This window comes from Euleptes europaea, chromosome 6, assembly GCF_029931775.1.
Source record: "Euleptes europaea isolate rEulEur1 chromosome 6, rEulEur1.hap1, whole genome shotgun sequence".
Lineage (NCBI taxonomy): Eukaryota > Metazoa > Chordata > Lepidosauria > Squamata > Sphaerodactylidae > Euleptes > Euleptes europaea.
The window spans coordinates 33,022,072-33,036,426 of record NC_079317.1 but is presented as its reverse complement, the minus strand read 5'-3'; the positions used below and the strand labels follow the sequence as shown (position 1 = coordinate 33,036,426).

The 14,355-nt window shown below is 45.4% G+C and overlaps 1 protein-coding gene across 3 annotated transcripts in view; it reads left to right on the top strand.

Moving 5' to 3' along the window:
* Positions 1-14,355, top strand: part of NRXN3 (neurexin 3) — a 1,387,810-nt gene that overhangs the window by 364,205 nt on the left and 1,009,250 nt on the right. The window lies entirely within an intron of this gene.

Genomic DNA, 14,355 nt, shown 5'->3' with positions numbered 1-14,355 from the left:
GGGATGGGTCATGTGAAGGGGGGAGTACCAGCATGACCATAGAGTTTCCAGTAATCCCTAGGGCTACCTTCCATCATTTCCACAGCAACGCTGGCAACACTGTCAGTTTAGAGCAGCGGTGGGTGACAGGAGCTTAGAGCGTGGGATGCCCTTCCACCACCAGAGGATTGGCAGACCTAATAGGAAGTCATGTTCTTGGTGCTCTCTCACACAGAGAGAGAATAGTGACAAACATATGATCTGATATGGACCATTGTGGTAAGGTTATTTTCTGTTTGAAGAAAATCCATGTTTCTCACACTAAACTTGGAAATAATGATTAACTTATAATAATAGGTTCCAGTCATGGATTGCTCAGTAGATGGGATCGGTACAATAGACATCCTTGTCCCCTGTGCTAATTTTCCATAAATTGGGAACCCCTGGAAGCAGGGAATGCAGTTATTTGCAATAGTCTCAAACAATTCAATGGCCGTCTTTGTAGAAGCATGCAGGAATTGTTTTAATGCAGGCCCATGATGGACAAGAAAGTGCACTTTGTACCTTTCTATGCATTGTTCCTCTAATAACCCAGATCTCTCTCTGGGTGTGTCATCCAACTTAATCAAGGAGGACCTATGCCAAGGGCAAATCTGCAAGAGACAGACAGAGCTTTCCTGGGTACAGTGGATGTCACACCACCATTTCCTCATTGTCTGTTCTGACTGTTCACTTAAAGGTGTCTGATTGGGGATATATGAGGCACAATTATTGCAGGTGCAGGCAGCCAAGACACATCTATTCTTGGCCAAATGAGAAGAAGTTTAGCAAATGCAAGACATTTGATCTATACACTGTTCAAATTCCAGACGGTCCCATTAATTGTCATCCCCATATTGTGCCTGGTGTCGTGCTCAGAATGAACTGAGAGTTTAAAACACATACACAATCAAACCAAACAGTTGGCACAAGGCCCTTTTAGTGAAGAAAATGGAATTTTCCAATTTCTTTTTTTTCTTGTGGCAAATGTAGTGATAATATCAAGAGGGGGGGGGTCTTTCTGAACCATAGGCAGAACCCCAGGCTGATCTCCTTTCTCCCCTCTTTTCTGATAATTTTATAGTGTGTCTAAAGACAAAACACATACAAAATGGACAGAACTATTGAAGTGAATTCTGCCTTCCTCTCAAAATATGGTAGATAGAATTATGGGAGCCACCCTGAACTAGACAGTTGACATTCTCCAGTCCACCAGTCCAAGTAGGGTTGCCAGGTCCCTCATGGCCGCAGGTGGGGAATGGGGGGTACGGTTGCCAGATCCAGGATGGGAAATTGCTGGAGATTTGGGGATGGAGCCTGGGGAAGACAGGGACCTCAGTGGGATGCAGTACTTCTGTGAGAGCTACTGGGCCTTCCCAGCTTGTTCTTCTAAGTAATGGTACTGTTGCACTTTGAGCAGGGGAGGTTGAAAGTGAACTTCTGTACTCAGAGGCCCCTTTCAGATTACCATTCTAAACCAGATGTCATCCATTGTTGGCTTGTTCCTGAGTAAAGCGATACAGGGACAGGCAATTTATACAATTCATTTTAATCCATCTACGAGGTATCTCTAAAGCACTCTGGCCATTTCAAACAGCACCACTATTTTCCCCCCTCCTTATCCTGTGGCACGCTTTTTCTCAGCTTTTTTTTAAACGTTCTGAGATTTGTGCTATAACTCTATAGAGCCATAGTACTGAATTGCTATATCACCAGCATTGGGATGAATTGGACTGAGAAATGGTGAAAAAGCACACGCTGTGGGAAAATGCAATGGGTGGGTGCGGGGGAACAGCAGTCCTCCTTTCAGAAGTGCTCCAGATAGTTCAAACAGCACATTGAAGTGATTCAGAAGCACAAAGAAGAACTGAAAAATAGAAGAAAGCCGTTTTCATAAAAAAAAAAATGGCTGTGCCCTGTGATACCAATGGGAAGCAGGCGGCTTTGTCTGAACAGATTAAAAAATCCGTTCGTAGCCGGGAGCCAAAACAGTTGTGTCTGAATTGACACAAAAAAATCCGTTAGCATCCGGCTGCTCAAACAGATTATAAGGGCAGCTTGAAAGGGGCCAGAAAGTTCACACCAATAACATTGAGAGTTTTTTTTTTTTTTTAAAGGACTGGAACATCTCAATCAGTGAACATTTCAGTTAGGCCTTTGTGTGCTATGACTGAGTTCATTGGCCTGTGTTGCATATTAGAGAAAGGCAACATGGAAGATGCCTTCATGATACTTGCCAAGTTAGCACCCCTTGGTGTTATTTCTGTCTGCAGGTGTCAAGGATATGTGTGGACCTTGCTAAGAGGCAAATGGGCTGGCTTAAAACTGGAGGCCGGTGTCAGGCTGAAGACTGGGAGTCAATGAGTTATTCAAATCAAGACAAGGCAGTAGTGGTGGGATGTTTATATATGTTTACATGCATATGCCACATGGATACTCCTCTGACTAGCAGCCCAGGTGGTACATGGGAGCCACTGTCTGATACACAGGGCTCCCAGTTTAAGCAGTGGAACCTGACTCCCTGTTTTGTTGATGATCTAACCTTATCCAGAGGGAAAAGCTACTAAGAGACTGTTTTGCCATGTTTCTGTAAAGCTAGCATTGCAGCAAGCGCGAGCTAGATGGACAGGTTGACCTCCACATTACATGGAATCTTTCCTACCAAGTGCTGAGATCCCTTAGCTTCCCTGCAATATTGTATTAGTTTTATATTACCATTTAATGTTTCCCCTCAGACAATCCTTGGAATTACAATTAACTGAAAGCAATGAAAATTTTGTAAGAGAATCCTAGTCACCACATAAAACTTGAGTTCCTAGGATTTCCTGAGGTGAAAGAAACAACCAGTTTACTTCTATAGTATACATCCTCCAGTAAGATCAGAGGGGGTAAAGAATCCAGGAGATCTTAATCAAAACACAGAATAGATTAATCAATTACCTAGAAGAACTATTACTCCATCTTTTTCTTTTTAGTTTTGTGAAACCTCCAGTATTATTTAAGGCTAAATATTTAGCTAACAGTTGTGCACCCAGGTTCTTATTCTTGTTCTATTGAAGATGTTTATGCATCCATAACTAGGCACAGGAACGTAGCCTAAGGGATTAACCACTTGGCATACTTCTTTGGACATTTCAATAACCTTAAGTTGCTTAAAGCACAGTTGTCATGGTGGCATCATGTTAAAAAATCAAGGCATGCACAGTAGCAAGCTCACATACATTCAGTATTTAAAAGCTGGTTTATTAAGCAATAAATACAGAATTACCTTTCTCTATCAGACCAACAAGGTCCATGTAGCCCATCTGTTTCCAAAGGTGGTCTGCCAAATGCTTTTGGAAGCACACAAGAAGGGCAAGAAGGTGCTGGCCGTCCTCCACTGCATGTGTCCAGTCTGGTATTACAAGTGTACTGTCTCTGCCAGGATGGTAATGAATTAGCCATGGACAGTAGTCATGAGTCTGTCCTCTGTGGATTTGCTTAATCCTTTTTTCCCAATGCTGTCTTACCGTATATACTCGCGTATAAGCCGAGTTTTTCAGCCCAAAAAAAGGGCTGAAAAAGCCGGCCTCGGCTTATACGCGGGTCAATACGGTAGAGGGAGGAGGGAGGAGGGAGGGGGGAACTTACCGCCGCCGCCGCTGGGCCCGCGTCGTTTCCTGCCGCCGGGAGCGGCCTCCTGCAGCTGCACGGAGGCTGCCCCGGCCCCCGCCCGGCCGCGCCACCGCTACCTGGGGCCGGGAGCGGCCTGGGGCGGCCTCCTGCGGCTGTGCAGAGGCTGCCCCGGCCCCTGCTCGGCCGCGCCGCCGCTTCCTGGGGCCTGGGGCGGCCTCCTGCGGCTGCGCAGAGGCTGCCCCGGCCCCCGCCCGGCTGCGCCGCCGCTTCCTGGGCCTGGGGCTGCCTCCTGCGGCTGTGCAGAGGCTGCCCCGGCCCCCGCCCGGCCACGCTGCCGCTTCCTGGGGTCTGGGGCGGCCTCCTGCGGCTGCGCAGAGGCTGCCCCGGCCCCCGCCCGGCCGCCCCGCCGCTTCCTGGGGCCGGGAGCGGCCTGGGGCGGCCTCCTGCAACTGCAGGGAGGCTGCCCCAGCCCCTGCCGGGTGCACCACCGCCGCCACCAGGGCCGCGCCGCTTGCTCCCGGGAGCCCGGTCAGGTAAGTCTGCGGGGGGGGGGGAGGGGTTATAAGCCGACCGTCGGCTTATACGCGGGTGCCTAATTTTTCCCCATTTTTGGGGAGAAATTAGGCACCTCGGCTTATACGCGGGTCGGCTTATACACGGGTATATACGGTAATTTGTGATCATCACTTAATTTGGAGACACTGAATTCTGTACATTAATTATTTGTTGTAAAAAGTAGTACTTTCATTAGTCTGTCCTGAACGTATCTGAAACCAGCTTCATTGGATAACCTCAAGTTCTAATATTCTGAGAAAAGGAAAAACCATATTATCTTTCTATAGGGTTCAGAAATCTATAAACCTCTGTCATTTTTTTTGTCTTTCCTTATAGCAAAGTGTTCCAGCCCCGTAAGCATTTTAGTTGCCTAGTTCGTGTTCTTTTTTCACTCTTTGATATCAAAATGGGGCCACCAGAAGAGAACACATTATCATAAATGCTATACCAAAGATTTATATTATGACATATCGGTGTATCAAAGGGGGCCTAAGTAGGGGGTAAACAAATTATAGATTATCAAGCAAGATGGAGAATTCTTGTTTTTAGAGGGGCAGGGATAGACGTGTGTGAGAGAATGCACACCTGTTCTGTTTTTTTAATGCCACTGTTGTTGTTTTTTAAAGTAACACCCAAAGGACCTAAATGAAAAACCATCAGTCTTTACCCACCACACAAAGTGATGTCATTTTAGTTAAGGCAAAACGAGGGAGGCTGAGAGACTGCACAGGGTGAATGGAGGTGAGAGGAGAGGGCTGGTACGCAGACAGATGGGTTCAGAGAGGCATTAAAAGTTCTACATAGTTTGGGGGAGTAATTAGCATTTTCTATGTCTTTTGGTTTCGCGTTTGCGAAGAGTCTGACAGCAGCTGCAGCATTAGGTGAACACAGTCGCTGAGCTAATGAGGGTGCTCCGCAGATGGAAAGGAAGATCCGGCGCAACTGGAGAACGATGTGCTTCTCTGCTCTGGTGCGAAACCACCTTCTCATAGGCTGATGCCTTTCCTGAAAACAAACTGCAAGCACTGAGCGATCTGAAGCATGGAAGGTGTGCTGTATTCCGATTAGCTACATTAAACGATGTGTCCAGGGCAGAGATGCCAGTTCCTGAAGAAAGTGCAACTTGTTTCGGTTGGACTTCAGGGTCTTACTTATTTAGATATTTATGCTTCGCTTTTATTTCCCATGGGGACTCAAAGTGGCTGACAGCCTTGTTCTCCCCTCCTCCATATTATCCTCACAATAACAACCCTGTGAGGTAGGTTAGGAAGAGAGTGAGTGACTGGCCCAGGGTCACCCAGTGAGCTTCTCAGAGTGGGGATTTAAACACAGGTCTCCCAGATGCCAGCCTGACTCTCTAACTAGTACACCACTCTGTGGCTCTCTTCTTTGGAATCTTCTTTTCAGCTTCATCCTAAATATGAGGATTTAGGTTGGCATCAATGCTGGCGGGGGGACCCAGACACCAGTCTCTTGCAGCACCACCCAGGAATGTTGGTTGGGCCTTGCACTGGTGTCCCACCGGTACAAAGCCCCACGCCAGCGTCCTGGGGGGCATTCTTAGGGCATGCCGAGGGGCGGAGCTGCCAGTAGGCAGCTTCCTGTCTCCTTTTGGCCCAGTACACTAATGGGGAGAACAGTGTTGCTGTGCCAGCTTTTTTGCTGGTGCAGCCTCACTGTTCTCAGTGGTGCAAAATGCCCCATTTAAAAAAATAAAAAGCCTTTCGGCAGCCAGGGAACAGCTTTGGAGGCGCTGCCCGAAGCACTGTGCCAACCTAAACAGAGTTGCACCCTTCTAAATCCACTGACCTGAGTCAGGATTGTAAGTCATGAAACAAGGAATGGGAAGTAGCAAGTGATTTGGTATAACAAATTCCAGAGTCAAACTGAACTCTCTTATTGCATACTGGCCTCAGCTCTATAGTATTTATTTATTTATTTATTTATTTATTTATTTATTTATTGTTCACCCTTTCTCACTGAGACTCAAGGCAGATTACAAAATATAAAAACAATGGAACCAGGTATCATAAGTCATCCAAATAAAATGCATGAGAACATAAGAAGAGCCCTGCTGGATCAGACCAGTGGTCCATCTAGTCCAGCATCCTGTTTCACACTGTGGCCATTGGCCAATCCCTGGCCAATCACTTCCTCTGGAGGTCCAACAACAGGGCATAGAGGCCAAGGCCTCCCCCTGAAGTTGCCTCCTGATACTGGGATTCACAGGTTGACTGCCTTTGAACATGGAAGTTCCCTTCAGTCACCATGGCTAGTAGCCATTGATACACCTATCCTCTATGAATCTGCCTAATCCTCTTTTAAAGCTGTCTATGCCTGTAGTCATCCTCTGGCAGTGAATTCCACATTTTAATCACTCTCTGTATAAAGGAGTATTTCCTTTTTTTCTGTATTGAATCTACTGTCCATACATAATAGGACTAGGATTACAAAAAATGTGGGAGCCTTCCTGACCTCCTTAGGCAGGCCATTCCACAAGGCGAGAGCAACCACAGAGAATGCATATGTATGGGCAGCTATCATTTTATTCATTTTCCAAGTGGCACCTTCAGAAGACTTTGCTCAGATCAAGGAAGCTGTCATGGCAGATCATAACAGGAGAGGCAGTCCTGGAAGTCCAAAGCCATGTAGGGCCTTGTAGGTGATAACCAATACTGTGGATTGAACTTGGTAATTGTTTCGTAACCAGTAGAATGAATGCAGAATTGGTGCAATGTGGAATATAAATCTTTAAATGAAATGAATACAGAGTCAGTGCAATGTGGAATATAGATCTTTAAAAGAACAGACACCTTGCTTGCAATCTTGTAATCTGTTGCTGTTCTGTTAATAATGAGCAAATGTAATATTGTTTCTAGTGAGCAAGGGCAGGAGAAAGGCTCCTGGCTCCTCAGGTCCAAGGTCCGAGCTCAAGTGATGCCATCTTGGGCAAAGGTGACTTGCAGTGACTTGCATTTGGGATTATTTCAGGATTATTTTAGCTAGGAGAAGAAGAGTTGGTTTTTATATGCCGACTTTCTCTACCACTTAAGGGAGACACGAACCGGCTTACAATCACTTCCCCTTCCCCTCCCCACAACAGTCACCCTGTGAGGTAGGTGAGGCTGAGAGAGTGTAACTTGCCCAAGGTCACCCAGCTGGCTTCGTGTGTAGGAGTGGGGAAACAAATCCAGTTCACCAGATTAGCCTTCGCTGCTCATGCGGAGGAGTGGGGAATCAAACCCGGTTCTCCAGATCAGAGTCCACTACTCCAAACCACTGCTCTTAACCACTACACCACGCTGGCTACACCACGCTGGCTACTGCATCTTGGTTTGGTACTTGTGCTGGAGTGCATGACTGACTGGCAGGTCTATAGTGTTAGGATCTGAAACTCATTTCTTAATCAAATCAATTCTTTACTAACTAATCTCAAGGGTAGGGTACATGGATTAAACAATAAACATCCTACATCTCTAAGTTTCCTAGACTTGCTAAACTCCTTTAGCAGTTACTACGCTTACTCACGAGTAGCCATTCTCACAGGGAGAATGTGCTCCTCCATGCTTGCAGGTTGGTAATTTACAAGTAACTGAGATACAGTTTCTCTTTCAAACAAAGGATATACCAAAGCAGTAAAATGCAGATTACTTTGCCTACGTGACCATATGACATGGAAGCAATGGTGATCTGCTCTTCCTGACCATTTGGCTAATTAACCCTTTGACTGTCTGACATGTAACGAATCTCGCTATCTAAGACCCAACAGATAGCCCTATCGCTGGGCACTTTGGGGCACCTTTTCATCTGAGTCAGTATCCTGGTCTCTGCTGACCCATACCCTTAACCAGTCCACTTCATCAACTGATTGTTTAAGGCTCATGTAGGCCAGTTTACCACTTGCTTGGTCGCCTGGTGTTTTTCTCAGTCAATTGCCCATGATTGCATAATCGTATGATTGATTAATTGATTGAGTAAAGGCTAGAAAGTAAGCATCGGATTTTTAAAATGAGTTTGAATCTAAGAACATATGAACTATTTTATTTATTCATTGCATCTCTATCCTGCCCTCATTCCCGGCAAGCCGGGCTCAGAGCGGGTCATGACATCCTGGTTAATTTGCCAAACTATGCAAAGTCCATTCTTGCTGTAGCTTTGACCCCCCCCCCCCACACACACACTTTAACCTTGGGACCAACTGTTCTTCATTACTTGTTTTCCTGGGGCGCTGCTTACTAATGGCAATGCATCCACTGTTGCCTATGTGATGGTAAACAGAGGGCTTCAGCTTTCATTTAATTATCTGCCAAGTTCCTTTATTGCAGCATTTCCTAAAAACTCTTTAATGACAACACACATCTACCTATTATGTATGCGATAAACTTAGGCGCTATAAAATTACAGAGTAATAAGAAGTGCTACAAAATTATTTACTACGATGAGTGAGTCGTACGACTTGTCCTTTGTCTTTTGTACGGCTGGAAGGGCTTAGTGGAGATAACACTCCAGATATTTGAGGGATTCTTTAAAGTGCCCAACCAAACATCTTTAGGATTTGCCCTGAAGATCACCTGCAGAGAGGGTATTGATTTTGTCAGTTCACAGGACTTGATATATCAGGAGGCAGAACATGTCTGCAAGTGTCACTGCTGTTGCCATTGTGTACAACCTGTTCAACGGATCTCAGGGGAAATATATTACAAATGGAAGTTGAATATGAGTGATTGAAACAGAGGAGTGAACACAGAAGAACCTTGTTAAATTGCAGATGTTTTAGTCCCTGACACTGGAGGGTCATGCAAGCATACCTAAACTTCTATGTACATCTTCAGATGTTTAGATGTAGCACTTTGCACGTTAGCTTTTTCATTCTAGAGCAGTTTGCTTATCCTTAATTATTAGGGTTCTGTCCTTTAAGTTGTGACCCGGCAGAGTTATTCAATTAATATCTCTGTGATTTCTAACTTATTAAAAATTCATAGTCACATTTATGGAAGATGAGGACACCTGTGTTTACCGAATCAGAAAACCGTGGCATGAATCATCACGCTTTATACTGTCTCCAAGTCCCATTGCTAAAATGTATGTGGGAATATGTCATAGACTGCGATATGCCCAGAGTAATAAGAATGGGCAGGTGGGCCTTGGGATCATACGTAGAACTGGAGATGAGAAATAGTCAGTTTCAAGTATCTGAACAAGAAGCAGGTACAGGTTGAGGATCATAGAATCATAGAGTTGGAAGGGACCACCAGGGTCATCAAGTCCAACCCCCTGCACAATGCAGGAAATTCACAACTACCTCCCCCCCCCATACCTAGTGACCAGAAGATGGTCAAGATGCCCTCCCTCCCATCATCTGCCTAAGGTCACAGAATCAGCATTGCTGATCCCTTATCCAAAATGCTTGGGACCAGAAGTGTTTCAGTTTTTTGGGATTTGGGAATATTTACATATTTTGTGCATGTGTGTGGGGAGCCTGCTGTTGGCACAATTGGCCTGCACACGTGCCATTTTATTACCCTTTGTAGGCACTAGGTTTGCCAGGTCTCCCTTGTCCTCCAGCGGGAGGTTTTTGTGGCAGAGCTGAGGCATAGATCACATGCGCACAGCTGCGCTGATGTGATCTCATCACTTCCGGTTTACACCGGAAGTGCTACATCACAAGAGGCCTTTTACCACTCCTTTTACCACTCAAACTGGGAGTTTGAGTGGTAAAAGGCCTGTTGTGATGCAGCACTTCCAGGTGTAAACCAGAAGCAACGTGCCGCGGTGTGCAGATGCGCGTGCATGCTTGCCTGCCAACCCTCAGCTGTTCGGTGCCTGCCACCACTGGGTACTTGGCAACCCTAGTAGGCACTCATAAAGTTTTGGATTCCTGATCATTTTGGATATCAGATTTCCAGATAAGGGATACTCAACTTGCACTGATTTTCAAAATGTGGCTCAGCGAATCTTGGGATTCTTCGTAAATTTATCAGAGGTTCCTTGCAGTCACCCCTACTTATCAGTGTTTTTCTTTCTTTTCCTTCCTATGAAATTAAAGATTTGTCCCTTCAGGATTTACCTAATTTAGGGCATGCCTATATGCTTCCTTTTAATTCACCCCTCCTCCCTATCTTCTCAAGATCTGACAGTGTCTTCATTATGGCCTGTGGGCCTGCCACAAGGGGCAGCTCTTGTATGATAAGGATTTAATTTTTTTATGTTTTTTCATCTGCTGCGTCTCACTGAGGTATTTCATTCCAGGATAATTTGGGCAGGGTTTGATGTTTGAAGAAGGACTTAAGTAAGTGAAGCTGGTAGAATTGTCAAAACTGCGCTGAGGTCAATTCAGGACTGTCTGGGTCCAGCCAAAAGGCTCTCTAATTCATGTTGTCTTGTGTTAAGCTTAACGCTTTTATTCTGTAATCCTGCTGTTAACCATCCCTGTGACAGATTGTGTGGAGCTAATTGCATAGTGGAGTGGATTATATCATCTGGAGAAGATAATTTTGTGCTCTTCTGGAGGCTGGGCTTGCATGACAAGGCAGCTCATTGATCTGACAATCCCCAACAGTGTTTGCCATTTGACAGCTAGGAAATGTGAGGTCATTTGAAATGGGAAAGGGTAGTCTGACACAACTGCATATATTGTTCAACTTTCTCTGTTTCTTAAGGCACGCTTCCACCGTTCTGTGCCTTAGTACAGCCTAACCTACCTCACAGGGTTGTTGTGAGGATAAAATGCAGGAGAAGAGAATGATGTAAGATACTTTGGGTCCCCACTGGGGAGAAAGGTGGGGTATAAATGAAGTAAATAAACAAATAAAAATAGCATTACTCCTTATTCATATATGCATAGGGTTGCCAGGACCCTCTTCGCCGACGGCGGGAGATTTTTGGGGTGGAGTCTGAGGAGGGCGGGGTTTGGGAGGGGAGGGACTTCAATGCCATAGAGTCCAATTGCCAAAGCGGCCATTTTCTCCAGGTGAACTGATCTGTATTGGCTGGAGATCAGTTGTAATAGCAGGAGATCTCCAGCGAGTACCTGGAGGTTGGCAGTCCTATATATACAGTGGGTCTCTTATTTTGCACAGCAAAATATACGGGGGTATATTTTGGCATATCTGGTTTACAGGGGGCAATTTTTATTGTGGGGGGTAGGTAGTAATCTTTTTAATGCAAAGTAAAACAGTACTTTTCATGTTTCCTTCACCATTATGTTTGTTCCTAGGATTGATATTGACAGTATCCAATCAAGGCAAAAATGCTGGTCATTTAGATATGTGTTCAGAGGCTACCTATCTCTCTGTGCATAGATGCTGGTGAAATTTGCATCCCAGGAACAATCAAGCTAATTTCAAACAGGATCACTTTCCAGACCTTGTGAATTTTTTTAAGTAGGAGAGGGAAGACAAGTCGGGAGTTGCTTTCTGATACTGACCAATAAAGCCCACTCCAAAAATGTGCTATTCATTAAACTAGTTGTTACAACTAATCTGAATTGGGGGGGGAATTAAGAATAATACTATGTCCGTGGGGAAATTTTGAGATCCAGCTGTGATTCTGGAGCCTAGCTATCCGGCTCAGAATTCAAGAGAGTCAAGGGAGAGGGAGGGCATCTTGGCCATCTTCTGGTCACTAGGTGTGTGGGGGGGAGGTAGTTGTGAATTTCCTGCATTGTGTAGGGGGTTGGACTTGATGACCCTGGTGGTCCCTTCCAACTCTATGATTCTATGGATCTATTCTATGATTCTAAGGGAGGGTCAGTAAGGAGAGAATGACTCAGCAAATTTGTACATGGCAGTACTGTTTACCAGTCATCATTGTATTAAGACCTTGCAACCAATGAGAATTGCACTGTTGGGTTTGTCTTTGACATCAATTGTATTGCTAGGAAAAGGAGGAGTGGAATGAGGGAGGTGACCTCTTGCTTTGGGAAGGCACAGAGGCATGGGGCTAAGCATTGCATAAACTGTTTAGGTGCATAGATGCAAGAAGCCAGGATGGATCCTGGGAAGTCAGCCCTTATACATAAGTGTAAAGGGTCCCTGATCCCTTGGAGAGGGGCTGTAGCTCAGTGGTAGAGCATCTGCTTGGCATGCAGAAGGTCCCAGGTTCAATCCCTGGCATCTCCAGTTAAACGGACTAGGTAAGTAGGTGATGTGAAAGACTTCTGCTTGAGACCCTGGAGAGCTGCTGCTGGTCTGAGTAGACAATACTGAGTTTGATGGACCAAGGGTCTGATTCAGTATAACGCAGCTTCATGTGTATTCATGTGGTCTGAGGCCACATCAAGGAGTGACACTTCTCAAAATAGCCTTGGGGGGCAATGAGGTGTGGACTGTCCTGCCAGCACTGTTTGATTAAAAAAATCCCTCTCTAGATTTAGGGATGGAATGATAGGGCTGTTTTCAATTCTTCTTGGTTGTGTACATTGTCGTTGTTTTCCATTCAGCTCATTTTTGATGCTGGCAGTGATTTTTTTTCCCGTTCTGTTGATGCCGTTTTAATGCCATTTTTATGTTAGGAGCCCTTCAGAAATCATTTGGATGCAGTTCACGCAAGGCAACACTGAAAAATGCGCTGATTTTAACATTTCATAAAATCCAAACAAAGAAAGAGAAACTGGGAGCAAAAATAAAGGTCATGGGTTCGTTTCTTACAATGGAGAAATAGAATCGAAGTGGGGATCTCCAGATTGAATCAGACAGCTTTCAAAATTCACTCTTCTCCCTAGCTGTTAGCGTTCTGGTAAAGCAAGAAGGACAACTTTTTAATTAATGAATTGAAGTGAAATGAGACATGAAGCTGAAAGATGCATAACTAGAGGACTTCCTGGCATTTTTAAAGATAAATTGCAAGTTCAGAGGTCTTCCGACCGAGATCAGAGCCATGATGTGAAAGGAGGAGTAGTTAAACCTTGGCCCACTCCTCCTAGTTTTTCCACTTGAAACTGATCTTGGCTGGGTATATGTGTTGTTTGTTTATGAGCGTGTGTACACACCATACGCATTATACAGGTGCCAACCTCTAGGTGAGTTATCCCAGAATCACAACTTGTTTCCAGACTAGAGAGATGAGTTTCCCTGGAGCAAACAGCAACTCTGTTGTAAAACATTGCGGCTGAGCCACCTCCTGTCTCCAAACTCCACCTTCTTCAGGCTCCACCCCCAAATCTCAAGGAATTTCCCAAACCCACAGATGGCAATACTGCCCTATGGCCCTGATGTAAGGGATCCCCAACTCTTGAATTTGCTTTTAGAATCTTTGAATGAACCTTTGAATGTCTTGTCTACTTCAAGCATAAAACTAAAATAGATGTACTGGAGGGAGGATCCATGTGGGATGGGAGTGAGCAAGGAAGTCAGATCTTGAGTTCTCCCTTTCTTGCCATCTCTATGTTCTGATATTTGCAACATTTTTTCTGAACTAGAAGAAAAATGCCTCAAATATCAGAGTGCTTTGAGGTAAGACAAGAAGGGGGGGATGCAAGCCTGACATTGTGCCCCATTTAAATAACCCCGTTGGGTGGGCGAGGGCTATTTAAAGATCTGTTGGCTGTCCTCACCTTCCTTTCAATCTGCACAACAAGTATGGATGCCAGTGTCCTGGTGGGACCAGGGGATTCCCTGGAATTACAGCTCATAAAACTACAGAGATCAGTTCCCCTGGTGAAAATGGATGCTTTGGAGGGTGGACTCTATGACATTCTACCCCATTAAGGCCCCTGTCCTCTCCAGGTTCTATCCCCAAATCTCCAGGAATTTCCCAGACTGGATCTGACAACCCTAACAATGAAGCACCTGCCCTCTCTCCCTCCCAACATTTCTGAGTCAGCACCAGCTGGTCAGGGTTGGGGGCTGAGTAAGAATCCCTCCCTGGCTCAACTGGTCTTGAGTGGAAGGAGGAAGGGACATGGCACACCTCCTCTGAGCTCTAGTGAATGCTTGGCAAGAAGGATCCTGAGCCATAACCATCTAACTGCTCAGAGCTGGGAGCCAGAGTGGCCTCGCCTGGGAATCAGGGATGCTCATAGAGGAGGAGGCCTGACTCTTCTGCATCCCAGCAATTACCCACATTGCAATTAGGTATGTTGTGTGGTTTTCTGTTGGGATGCTGCAGGTTCCCATGCTTGATGTAAAAATCAAATAAACTTGGCTCGTTAATTATCCCACCCACGGT